The 13,443-nt window shown below is 36.5% G+C and overlaps 1 protein-coding gene and 1 non-coding gene across 19 annotated transcripts in view; both read left to right on the top strand.

Moving 5' to 3' along the window:
• The window catches only part of NRG3 (neuregulin 3), a 1,122,850-nt gene that overhangs the window by 457,009 nt on the left and 652,398 nt on the right, over positions 1-13,443 (top strand). The window lies entirely within an intron of this gene.
• LOC123566957 (U6 spliceosomal RNA) lies at positions 11,146-11,251 on the top strand. The gene has a single exon (XR_006689672.1). It is a non-coding gene; the product is annotated as a U6 spliceosomal RNA (small nuclear RNA).

Below are 13,443 nucleotides of genomic sequence, written 5' to 3'. Positions count from 1 at the left end.
TATTTCCAAGTAAAAAAGCAAGGATGTTTTTAGATCTTTTGTCATATTGAATCATTGTAAATAATGAGACTAAATTTATTGACCACATAGGATAATCTGTCTTACTCCTTCAAAGAAACTGCTCAAGTATATGACATTTCTGTCTCCCAACCAAATGTCTAATGTGCTTTTTCTCTTGGCAATGTCACTTAAATCCCCTTCCAAATCTTTTCTTATATGTCAGCATGTAAAATAGACTCCTGGAAGCCAAAATGGCTACTCAGGAAGGCCACTCTCTAAGCAGTTCATCACAGGAAGCTGGAGCTCTGTGCTTCTGGTCCTATGCTCCCTGGGCTGCTATAGCTATGGACCATGGCTACCAAACCAAGGGTTTCCCCCAAACCACACCTGGCCTCTGCAGTCTGCCTGAGGTAGGAATTTCTTAGTGTGCATTGATTCTCTTTCTTCCACTTTCCTGATGATATTTCATTACAGCAAATAATAATTTTGGCCATAAAGATTTTCTATATATGGATCTTTTCCAAAATATGCATCTGTAGTTAGGAATAACTTAATAAGAAGACTCAGTATTGGCACCATTTTTAAGAATATTTATTTCCCTGGGCTAATATTCTTTTAAAAATATTGCTTCTTAAGAGAAATGATACCTGTTAAAGAAAAATTAGAAGCTTCTGAATAAATTTGAAAAGCAAAGTCATGAAAAATTATAATTATATAAACTTTACACTACTATTGCTGTTTTGCTATATTTTCCGGTCATTTTTGCTATATTTACCTGATTTTTGTAGTCATGATTACATAATATACTTCGGTTTTTCTCTTTTATTTGTTTAACATTGTATTATAATCAGGTTAACAGTTGCTTCATAAACATCACCTTTGATAACTGCATAAAATCCCACTGTTTGACTCCAAATATAATTTACTGAACTATTCTATTATTGGAAATTTATGCCATTTTAATGTTTCTATTCATATAGATATAGGGCAATACAAATGTTTGAACAACATTTTTTTTTCATATTTAGGATGTTTTCTTTAGACAGATTCCACGTGGAAATATGAGGTCAAAACTTAGAAATATTTTTAAGCCTTTTGATGAATAGTGTTTTCCATACTGTTTCCTACCTGGTTGTAAGTACAAGTTTGTCCACCTGGCTTACTAAGTTGTCAACATAAATTTGCACCAACTTAACATCTGAAATATAATAATATACACTGAGGTTCTTAGCATAATTTATGTTTCTTTTAAATTGGCATTGCTGATGACATTAACCAGGTGTGATTGGGGAGTGATTCTGTTGCCCACTGCTCCATTTAATGTCTCAGTCCTGGCCATCTAGTGGTCCAGTCTGTTTTCTCTACTGAACAACATTTTGAGCTTATCTCTGCTGCTTCCTAGCTTCCATATTTACTGCAGAGAACTCTCATTGTCTGCAATGATTGGACTTTTAGAATAGAAACTTAGTTATCTCCAGTCTATGTCTTGAAAACTAGGCCCACACTATTTACTACTGACCTGAGAATTCAGCTTTGTCTCCATGTAGACCTGGAAAAACACCTTCTGCCTGTGCCCAGAATACCTGCTGAACCTGGTCACTCTCTGCCCATGTTCCTCAACGCTTTCCCTCCTTTCACCTGTCATCTTTTCGTCTTCTCTCTTTTTATTCTTGGTCTGACACTCATGCAAGTAGAAGTGATTTTATAGCTTCCTCAGACTTTTCATAAAAAGGAACCATTTCCATGCAAGTGCTATTTTTACCAGTCTCTGCATTGTGTAAGAGGCTTTGGTTCTCTGATATTTTCTGGACCATACTATGAAAATTCCCTGATGCTGTAGACCCATGGGTTTTACTTTAACTCAGCATTTCCTAAACCGTGCTTCTGTGGAATTTCAGTTCAGTTTCAATGGGAGCCAGGAACAAAGGTTCCCATGGTCAAATAAACTGCAAACTGTGCTTCCTAAATGGTCTTCTTGAAGATTTGCAGTTCATGTTACCATATCTAATGGTTTGGAGACATCAGAAGGAAAAAATATATGTTTTAACTTGGTCACTCCCCACTGAGGAACTATTTTTTTTCTCTTTTTATTTTTTATGGCTATACCTAGAGTCATTTTTCCTTAAAACCTATCTGGAAAAAGCTGGTTTGACCATGCAACCTGTTTATGAAAGTGGACCATGGTTTTACATCAAGGGGAAGACAAAAATAAACATTTTCCAATTTTGGAGCTGGACCGTGCACACATTTCTGTTCAGCACTATTAGAACCCCTTCAACATTTGGAAATTATAATGTTTCTGCAGATGGGAACAAGCTGGATGCCAAGGAGTATGCATGAGTGAGAGCAGACAGAGGCCCAGCCTGTGAGCTCCACTCTGCTCTGCTGGCAGTGATCCAGAGACTACCTAACAGAGAGAAGTGGATAACTTCATGGGCAATTTTTTGCCCACTGGTTGAAATCCTTACGTTGGATTTATCAGAACCATGGTCAAATAAAGTTGTCTGTCACCCAAAGGGAAACATAAAGATGCCTTGAGTACCAGAGAAGGATTATTGATTTCTTTGGAGCCATAGTGTTCAGCCTCTCACAGCTGGGGAACTGCTTTGCTGTGAAATAGAATTTTAGTTGGATACAAAATTAATCAGTTTTCACAGTTCAAAATTTTGACTGAGACACTGTGTCAGTGTGTTTGGTACATGCTGTGTTTGAGCCTGGAAGCCTACGCCTCACATTTGTGTAGCATCGTGACACCACCAACTGCGTGTTGATGTCATGGGGAACAAGGGTAATGGGGAGCAGACAGTTTCTCCTCTGCCACTCTAGCTCTTTCTCCCGGCTTAAATACAGGGCTGACCTTTCACAAACTAACACACCTAGAAAGGATCTTAGTGGCTATTTAGTCCAACACTGACCAAAGTAAGAAATCCTTTTGCAACACCATGATCAGTGGCTGACCCAACCTGTACTTGCAATAATGGGGGATCCACCACCCTACACAGCAGCCCTATGGTTAGGTTTTGAATGATATCCAGACTTTGGTGAAATTCTTGTTTCTTGAATAAATCAAAAAGAAGGCAATTTCCATGTTGTCTCACCTCTCTACTGGCATGAGATCAATATCAAGGAGACAATCAATCACTTACCTTTCGTGGCTCTGATGTGATCCATTTGTGATATTTTGGTCTCAAATGCTCGGGAAGACAGTAGATAGAGAAAGAAACTGATATTTAGGATCCAAAATTACCTGCCAAGTCCAATCTCTTGAGGCAATTAAATTAGAAGGATATGTAGGTCTTCCCAAGAAACAGAACTAGGCAAACACAGGCATTTATATTTGGTGCAATATCCTCACCCTAACAAAAAAAGAATGTTTTTCTACTTATATAGCCGATCACACAGAAAGGATCAACAATCGAGTTTTCGAACATAATTTTTCATTTCTCAAAACCCTACTTGCGTAAAGAAAACAGTCTGTTCACAAAGAGACTTTCAGTTTTGCAGTGAAGTGTAATGGGAAGAATATATTCAGATATGTTTATTAATCAAGATCTACCCCTGTCTTTTATTCTATATTAGCTTAGGTGGTCCATAACAATGGGGAAGAAAAGATGAGCAAATTATGGCCCTTGACCTTAAGGAGTTCAGGATCTCCCCAGTGGGCTTCAGGAATGACAAACATCCACAAAATAGCCAGTGCACAAGGCAGAGAGTGATACATGTTCTAATAAGAATAGCAGCAAAATGCTGAGGAAGCAGAGAGGAGATCAAGGTTAATGCCAGGTGAAAGACTGGGGAAGAGTACACAGCTGAATTGACTCTGAGTTGCGTATGGGAAAATGGATGAGATTTCAAAAGGCAGAGATTAAAGAGAGAGTTACTGCTACATGGAGGCATTTTCGTAGAATGTCCCTCAGTATAGGAAGCAGGGGCTTTCAAAACTCTGTATTCATCATTTTCTATAGACATTTTTTCTTGTTGTATGTCTTGTCACTGTATCCATAGCTAAGGTTTTGGAGATTTCTATGCTTCTATCATTGATGGGATTGTTTTAAATAAATGTCTCATAATTTAGCAATTTTAGTTCCTGGAGTCTTTTCACACCTACTCAGAATACCTACAAGGTACTTTTCTTGGTTCATAGGTACCCACTGCATTGACTTTTAATTTTGATTGGGGTCTCAGTCTCCTTATTATTTTTTTCTCATGGAAAAATGTCATGTCCTGGCCAGGAAGGAGGAAAAGAAAAACAGCATACTGCCAGATGGCTCCAATCTTTCTGTATTATTGAAGACAGTGGGAGAAGGAAAGGGAGCAAAAGGGATGGGACTTTCAGTCTGGTGAGTGCAAGCAAGAGTCTCGCCATGGTCATGGTCAGGGATGTGTAAATAAGGGCAACTTTCTCTCAATATGGACATTCTCAATGGACATTTACATTCATTCATTACTTTTTCCCTGAAGCAGGGAAGGAGTACATGCTGTGTATCAGGAGTTGCCTTTTCAAAGCTCACAGTCTGGTGAAGGGGAAGGAAATATGTAAACTGGCATTTACAATGCGGTATGATAAGGGCTGTGACAAAAGGAATGTGGAATCCTGTGTCTCTGAGGGCAGATAAGAGAGACTGCAAATAATAGCTCTAAAAGATGATGTCTGAGTCAAGCAAGAATTAGGTGGGCAAAAAGATGGGCATATTTTTAAAAATTCTGAGCATTCAGTAAGTGATTTTATAAAGAAAATAGCACATTCATTCATCTTAATTAAGTTTACTTTACAGTTAATTACACTGAGTGACCTTGGGGATATATAAGTATTTGATACAGACTTAATATGAGGTGGATGCAAATATCACTGATAGGTGAGCGTGTGCTGCAAAATGATACAGAGTCCATCTGTGTTTGAGTAATCATAATTATCCAATCTCATTACATCCTGGAAGTTTTTCAGTTATTGAATGGAATAATATGCAGTTCCTCTGAAACTCTTAATAAAATTAATTCAAGCATACTTTATATTAAACAATATATTTTGGAAGAACACTACCCACAAATTTACCAAAAAAGATGATGTCATAGCTCTCAGGAGGTGCCAACATTTATTGACTACACACTACATGTTACTACATGTATTCGTTTATATAATTCTCATTTAAAAAAATCTTAGCTGATATTGTTGGCTACTGCTCACATTTCATCCTCCGTGCCTTTTGCTTCAACTGAATTTCAGTTTTATTCCAACAATCAGCCCACTGTCCTTCACATGACCATGCATTTGCTTCATTAAGCTACTCAGGGGAATGCCAATGTTCAGACTGAGAATGCTTAAGAAGTGGGCATGGGACTCAAATCTTGTTAATAGGAGTGATGATATTTAGATGTGATGCCTAAAATCATGGCAGCTATCTGTGACAAGGGAGCCTAGCCTAAAGATATAGCCAATGATGGCTCAGCAGAATGAGTCCTTTATTTTTTGGGATCTAGGTAAATCACTATATTAGACAATCAAGGAACCCTTTCCTGCTAAAAGAGATAATGTTATTTTCCTTCAGATTTAAGCCATTTGTGTTGAGTTTTCTGAAATCTCAGCCAAAATCATTCTCATTGACAGGTAGGTACTCTCATTATCTCCATTTTACAAATAGGGAAACTGGGGGATTCAGTAAGTTCAGTCAGCACTTTTGGAGGCTATGGCAGGGATCACTTGAGCCCAGAAGTTTAAAGCAACATTGAGCCATGATCATGCCACTGTACTTCACCTTAGGCAACAGAGCAAGACCCTGCTTCTCAAAAACAAAGAAAAACAAACAAAAAAATAAGTTAAGAACGTATTGAATATCATACAGCTGGTAAAATATCAGAATTAGGATCAAAAACAAGTCTGTCTTACTTCAATACCCTAGTGGTTAATTGGTGGTTAGACATCTTCTACATGTATTTTTTGAAATATGTCACACTAAAGCACTGAAATAAGTGCCAAAAATGTCTAGTAATTCAAATATATAATCTGTGAGAAAGCCACTTTCCCCAGTAATGTTTTATATCAAGGGTTGGTAAATTGTGTAAAGGGTCAAATAATAAATATTTCATACTTTATTGGTCATATGGTTTCTTTCACAACTACTCAACTCATTGTAGCTCGAAAAGCCATAGACAATGCATAAACAGATGAGCTCAGCACTGTTTTAGCAAAATTGTAATTACAAAAACAGGTGGCAGACCAGATTTTGGGCCTGGGACCATAATATACTGAACCCTTCTCTACATGAAGTAAATCTGATTCTTGGTGAAGTGTTCGCCAGGTAGGATGGGTAAAAGCTCATTTTACTATGTGTGTACCAAAAAAAGGTCACACCAGTAGAAGAGAAAAGGAGATATGGAGTGCAGTGTGGAAGGGACAGAGAATGCACCCTCTTCTCAAACTTTAGGATAACAAGGAAAATGACTATTTTCCTACTTTGTAGTGCAGATTGGGAAACAGCTTCAGACAACACAAAGGGAGGGGAGCTCATGGCTTCCACCATCAGAGAGGCAAGGTTAGATAGTAGATTTCTAGCCTACTATCTGTGCTTAAATTGGAATTTCTGTTAAAAATGCCAAATTTTCTCAGCAATAACTTTCAAAGACCACCACACCATTTTCTTTCTTCCTTCCTTCCTTCCTTCTTTCTTTCCTTCCTTCCTTCCTTCCTTCCCTTTCCTTTCCTTCCTTCTTTCCTTCCTTCCTTCCTTCCTTCCTTCCTTCCTTCCTTCCTTCCTTCCTTCCTTCCTTCCTTCCTTCCTTCCTTCCTTCCCTTCTTTCTTTCTTTCTTTCTTTCTTTCTTTCTTTCTTTCTTTCTTTCTTTCTTTCTTTCTTTCTTTCTTTCTCTTTCTTTATTTCTTTCCTTCTTTTCTTTCTTTTTTAAATTTGTTTGTTTGTTTGTATTGTTTGACAGTCTTGCTCTGTCACTCAGGTTGGAATGCAGTGATACAATCTTGGCTTACTAAACTTCTGCCTCCCTTGTTCAAGCGATTCTCCTGCCTCAGCCTCCCAAGTAACTGGGATTACAGGTGCCCACCACCACACCTGGCTAATTTTTATATTTTTACTAGAGACGGACTTTTGCCATGTTGGCCAGGCTAAAGGCCACCATTATCTTTCATACTTAAAATATTGAATGATCCACAAGCAGTATAATACATAGCAGTTATTTCTGCAAATGGAGAGATAAGAATTGAAAGTGAACAGATGGTTATAGATCTTTGATTTTTGTTTTAATTGCTTTCCAAATATCACAGAGAATGAACCAGTTTTCTCAATAATATTTGTTCTGAAACAATGGTCTGAGAGTCAAGTTTGTCAATAACGCAAAGAGTTTTGGGGAGGTACATGGGGTTTTTTGTTTTTTGTTTCCTCAAATGGTTTACAAAGGCATAACATGAAATTGACTGTTATTTATTTGCAGAATCTTAACTAATGAGCCACATTTGTCCCCTTTTACTTCTTACTAAACTGGAAACATAAAAAAAGGATTTATAGGAAACCAAGGTTAAAAGATAGGAACATAAAGTTTCACTCTTCCTCCCCGCTTCTGGCAACCACTAATTTATTTTCTGTCTCTGTGGATTTGCCTATTCTGGACATTTTCTATAAATGGGATTATGTAATATGTAGACTTATGCCTACTGTCTTTCACTGAGCATAATGCTTTCAAGGTTCACCCATGCTGTAGCATGAATCAGCAACTAATGTCTTTTATTAGTGAATAATACTCCATTGTATAGATGTACCACTTTTTTTGTTTATTCATCACTTGGTGGACAATGGAGTTGCTTCCACTTTTTGGCTACTATGAGTAATATTTCTATAAACACTCATAAAGAAGTATGAACGTTTTGTTTTCAATTCTCCTATGTGAGGATTGGAATTGCTTGGTCATATGGTAACTCTAACATCTTGAGGAATGATCAAACTTTTCTGCAGCAGTTGCGTGGTTTTACTTTTCCCAGCATTGTATGACTGTTGCTATTTCTCCACATTCTTGCCAATACTCATTGTTGTGCGTTCTAATGGGTGTGAGGTGATATTTCATTGTAGTTTTGATTTTACTTTACATAAATACTAACAATTTTGGACATCTTTTTATGTGTTTGTTGGATGTATGTATACTTTGGAAAAATGTCTATTCAAATGGAAAGGAAAAGTTTAAAGAACAGAAGATGTATGATAAAATTAATATTTACTGCATGTCTATAATGCATTGGGGCCTTTACTCATAAAAATGAATAATAAGTAATATTTTAATCATATTACATAAGTAAGTTCGGATAAATTAAGAACTTGCTAAAGAAAATAGTTGGCTATGCTTAAGCCAAGAGTCAAATAAGATCCACACACCTTCCCTTTGTCCCATGTAGATATCCTTCATGTGCATTGATATGAAGATGTACATCTTACAGACATGAATAAGACAAACATGACTGAATAAAGCATAACGTGTGCCCCTCTCTGGAAAAAAGTAAAAATATAAAAAACTTTTATGGAATAATGCAGAAAAGGATCAATTCTCTTTCTGATATCAATATGATAGTCAAGTTGTAAGTAGTGCACTCGTGAGATCATCACCTTACTAGTGATTAATGGGGGCATCCCACACTTTATTGATCTAGTCTATGTAATAGCACATGAGAAATCCATGAACTACCCTATGGAGGGCTTATTTATCTTTTAAAATGCTATAACCACATCCAGTGTCTCTAAACAAGTGCTTAGAGGTTAGCAAGCATTATGAGTATATTAGCCACCTAAATACCACTCTCCCCTGTCCGGCACTTAGCAGAGTGTAGATTGGGTACATGACAGTCACACATGCCTTGTTGCTCCTGGGAGAAAGTCATGTGTCTTATTATCTGAACTATTTCCTCACTTTCCACCCCAGGAACTAATACAGTACTCAGCAGTCTTATAGTGGATACTCAATGATAGATTGTTAAATAAATGACTTTAATTGGCATCATGCAGAGATATTACAGAATTAGATATACAGCTGATACTCAATAAATATGTGCTGACTTATTTAGTAAAGACGGGAAAGATGTGCTTGGTGCCAAACACTGTGAAAATCCCTTTACCACCCATTGTCTTCTTTTCTCATTTAGGCTTCATGAAACCCCGTGAATTATATGCTTTCATATATTCACCTTATTCATGTTCAAAATGCCAGCAAGTAGTAAAGTAGTAATGCAAACCCAGATCTGCAAAAGTACATTACGAAGCATTAAGTTGTATATTCAGAACTTGGCACACTAAATTTCATCTGAGGCTAAAACACAGAGTCCCAATGTAGTATCAAGAAACAAGCCTTTCCCACATTTGCTTAAGATGATACCAACACTGTCATGAAGAAAATGAGCAGGGGTGTACAGGATGAGACTTCTTCAAAGAAGTGAAATGATTGATATATTGGGTACTTTATGTGAGAAGATTTGAAGAACAATGTAATTGTTTTATTATCTGATTGCGTATCCCTAAGACTTGGATGTTTTCGAAATGATAAATGACTTAATGACTGAATACATTCTAGCTGCCTGTTTTAAACAAATGTGACATTTTAGGAGTTAATACTACATTCTTGATTTCCTGTATTTTTAGGAAGTAACTGTATTAGTCTCTTCTCACACAGTTATGAAGAAATACCTGAGACTGAGTAATTTAAAAAGAAAAGAGATTTAATTGACTCACAGTTCCACATAGCTGGGTAGTCCTCAGGAAACTTACAATCATGGCAGAAGGCACCTCTTCACAGGGCAGCAGGAGAGAGAATGAGGGCCAGCAGAAGAAATGCCAGAGGCTTATAAAACCATCAGATCTTGTGAGAACTCACTCACTATCATGAGAACAGCATGGGGGAAGCTGCCTCCATGATTCAGTTACCTCCCATCAGGTCCTTTCCACATATGGAGATTATGGGGATTACAATTCAACATGAGATTTGGGGTGGGATACAGTCAAACCATATCAGTAACTTTCTCTCTTTTTAAAATTTTTTAAATTTCTATTTTTTTTTAAGTTTGAACATGTTGAGATTCAAATATCTTAAGCTTCCAAGTGCTCTTTTGACTTTTAATATATTTCTGGTGTCGCTTTTGGTCTTTTTGGTTCTTAACACTTTGGTTGCATGCTTGCATTTCCTCTCCTGCTTGTGTGCACTTCTCACATGCCATGTCTGGGAAGTTGTATCCATTCAACCTGATTTAGCATTTCTTTATCTTCTGTTGTGCAGCTATCAATATGCCATCTAGGTTGGAGCTGGAGATATAAGACAGCTTAAAAATATAGTCCTTTTACTTAAATAACTATCCATCTTTTAAAGTACTTTAATATAATTTTCATAACTTTTCCAGTCAGCCAGAGTGAATACTCTCTAAAGTGGCTTTGACAGTTGGCTTTATTTTTTGAGGAGGAAACTTCTCTTGATTGACTTTTTTTTTGCAGCGTGGTTTGCAGACAAGATACTAAGAATCTGGGGGTGGTGGCTGGGGCTAGTGTTAGAGTTAGCCCTGTTATAATCTCAGTTTCTCAACCCATCCAAAGGAGAACACCATAGAAGTAAAAACATATTTCTTATGCAAAGACTGCATTAAGATATGTCTAGTTCCCACCTCAACCCACTCTCTAAGCCTTTCTTGTGTAAAATGCGGAGCCACCACACCACTACTGACAAAAGTGCCCTCTCCACGAGCTCTACTAGAATATTTTTTTCTACTTCTGCCATGACACTTGACATAGTTAGCAAATGCATAAGCAGGGCTTCAAGCCAGGCTCTTGTGTTGCAATGCCTATCCCTTCTTTATGCCCCAGGCAGAGAAGAAAGTGCTTGGATTTCTGAACACCACAATAAAAGATTCAAATAAAAGCTAAGACTATTAAGGGGAAAAATAAGATTTTTAAGTAATTAAAGTGAGTGATATTCATTTTCATGAAGGAATTTGAAGATCAAGTCAGTGTTTAGACATTAATCCAAAGCCATAATGAAATGAAAAGAAAATTTGAAAGAGAAAGTAATAGAAATCCCCAGAGTCAAGCACTGTCTTTATTTTTGTACCCACCTACCTCACCCCAGTACCTACTTTGCACAGTATTTTAGTGTGTGCTCAAAAAAATGGGTGTTGGGTGCTTGCTTTGGCAGCACATATACTAAAATGGGAACAATATAGAGGAAGTTGTCATGGCCCTGCACAAGGATGACATGCAAATTTGTGAAACGTTCCCTGTTTTTATGGTTAATGGGTACAAAAAAAAACATAGAAAGTTTAAGACCTATTATTTGATAGCACAGCAGGGTGACTATAGTCAATAATAACTTAATTGTACACTTTATATTTAAAGTGTGTAATAGGATTGTTTGTAACAATAAGTATAAATGCTTGAGGAGATGGATACCCCATTTGCCATGATGTGATTATTATGCATTGCATACCTGAATCAAAGCATCTCAAATACCCCATGAATATATACACCTGCTATGTACCCCCCAATAATTAAAAATAAAAATATTTTTAATAATGGTGTTGGGTAGATGGGTTCCAAGATGAATGAACTACCAAAAAATGGTGCCTTCTAATTGCTCTTATGTTTATTACTCTGGAGTGGTAAATACAGTGTTTGGCAAGCAGAAGCTTGAATATATGTAGCTTAAAAGAGTCCAAAACTCAGCCCGGTTGGAAATGCAGAATATTAAAGAGATTTCTTTATGGAGTTGGGCTTTTTCGGCTTTTCCCTGCATTTCTATGTATGAAGTGTGAAATAATAAGACTGCTGTGTGGGCCCTCCATAGTTCAGTTTCTCTTCTGTAAAATGAAAATGATATTTATATTGTATTAATAGGTTTATTCCAAGCATTATTATTGCATGCTGACTTCTAAAGTTTCTTTTATCTCAAGGTTGCTGGTTTGAATTGTTAAAACTATAATTCCTAAGGACAGATTTATCAATTTTATATGTATATATCTGTTTTATTTTTATAGATTTAGGGAGTACAAGTGCAGCTTTCTTACATTAATATTTTGCATAGTGGTAGAGTCTGGACTTTTAGTGTATTCATCACCCAAAAAACGATTTGGTAATCCAATAGATAGTTTTTCAACCCTTACCTTCCTCCCATGTTCCCATCTTTCGTAGTCTCCAATGTATATTATTTACTGCTATATGTCCATGTGTACCCATTGTTTAGCTCCAGGTTATAAGTAAGAACATAAAGTATTTTACTGTGTTTCTGAGTTATTTTACTTAGGCTCATTGCCTCCAGTTCCTCTAATCTGTTCTATTGATCTATATCTATTTTTATACCGTACCATAGTGTTTTGGTTACTAAGCATTGAGAGTCCTAGATTTCATAAATATTTTGCCGCAAAAGATATGATTTCTTTTTTATGGCTGAGTAATACTTTATGGTATATGGTATTTCTGGTGTGTGTATGTTATGTGTGTGTGTGTGTGTAGATATATAGAATATGGTATTTATGTTATATATATGTGTGTATATGTATACACATACCATATATATTATATATATGCACACACACACTCCATTAATAAATACTTAAGGTGATTCCATATCTTTGCTATTGTGAATAGTACTGCCAAAAATATACAAGTACAGATATCTTTTTGATATAATGATTTCTTTCCCATCGGGTATATACTCAGTAGTGGGATTACTGGATCAAATGGTAGTTCTATTTTTAGTTCTTGGATAAATCTCCATACTGTTTTCCATAAAGGCTGTACTAATTTACACTCCCATCAACAACATATTAGCATTCCCTTTTCTCCACATCCTCACAATATCTGTTGTTTATTGACTTTTTAATATTAACCATACTGGCTGGTGTAAGATGGTATCTCACTGTGGTTTTAATTTGCATTTATCTGATGATTAATGATGTTGAGAATGTTTTTCAAATGTTTATTGGTTGCTTGTATGTTTTCTTTTAAAAAGTGTGTGTTTACATGTTTTGCCCCCTTTTTAATGTAATTGTTTATTTTTCTTGTTGAGTTATTTGAGTTCCTTGTAGATTCCAGATATTAGCCCTTTGTCAGATGCATAGATTGCAAATATTTTCCCATTCTGTAGGTTGTCTGTTTACTGTGTTGATCATTTATTTTACTGTGTGTAAGCTTTTTAGTTTAATTAACTCATATATATATATATATATATATATATTTTTTTTTTTTTTTTGAGATGGAGTCTTGCTCTGTCTCCCAGGCTGGAGTGCAGTGGTGCGATCTCAGCTCACTGCAACCTCCGCCTCCTGGATTCACGCCATTCTCTTGCCTCAGCCTCCCGAGTAGTTGGGACTCCAGGTGCCCGCCACCATGCTTGGCTAATTTTTTTGTATTTTTAGTAGAGATGGGATTTCACTGTGTTAGACAGGATGGTGTCAATCTCCTGACCTCGTGATCTGCCTG

This window comes from Macaca fascicularis, chromosome 9 (genome assembly GCF_037993035.2).
Source record: "Macaca fascicularis isolate 582-1 chromosome 9, T2T-MFA8v1.1".
Taxonomy (NCBI): Eukaryota; Metazoa; Chordata; class Mammalia; order Primates; family Cercopithecidae; genus Macaca; species Macaca fascicularis.
The sequence above is the reverse complement of the archived record's forward strand: the minus strand, read 5'-3'. Positions and strand labels throughout refer to the sequence as shown.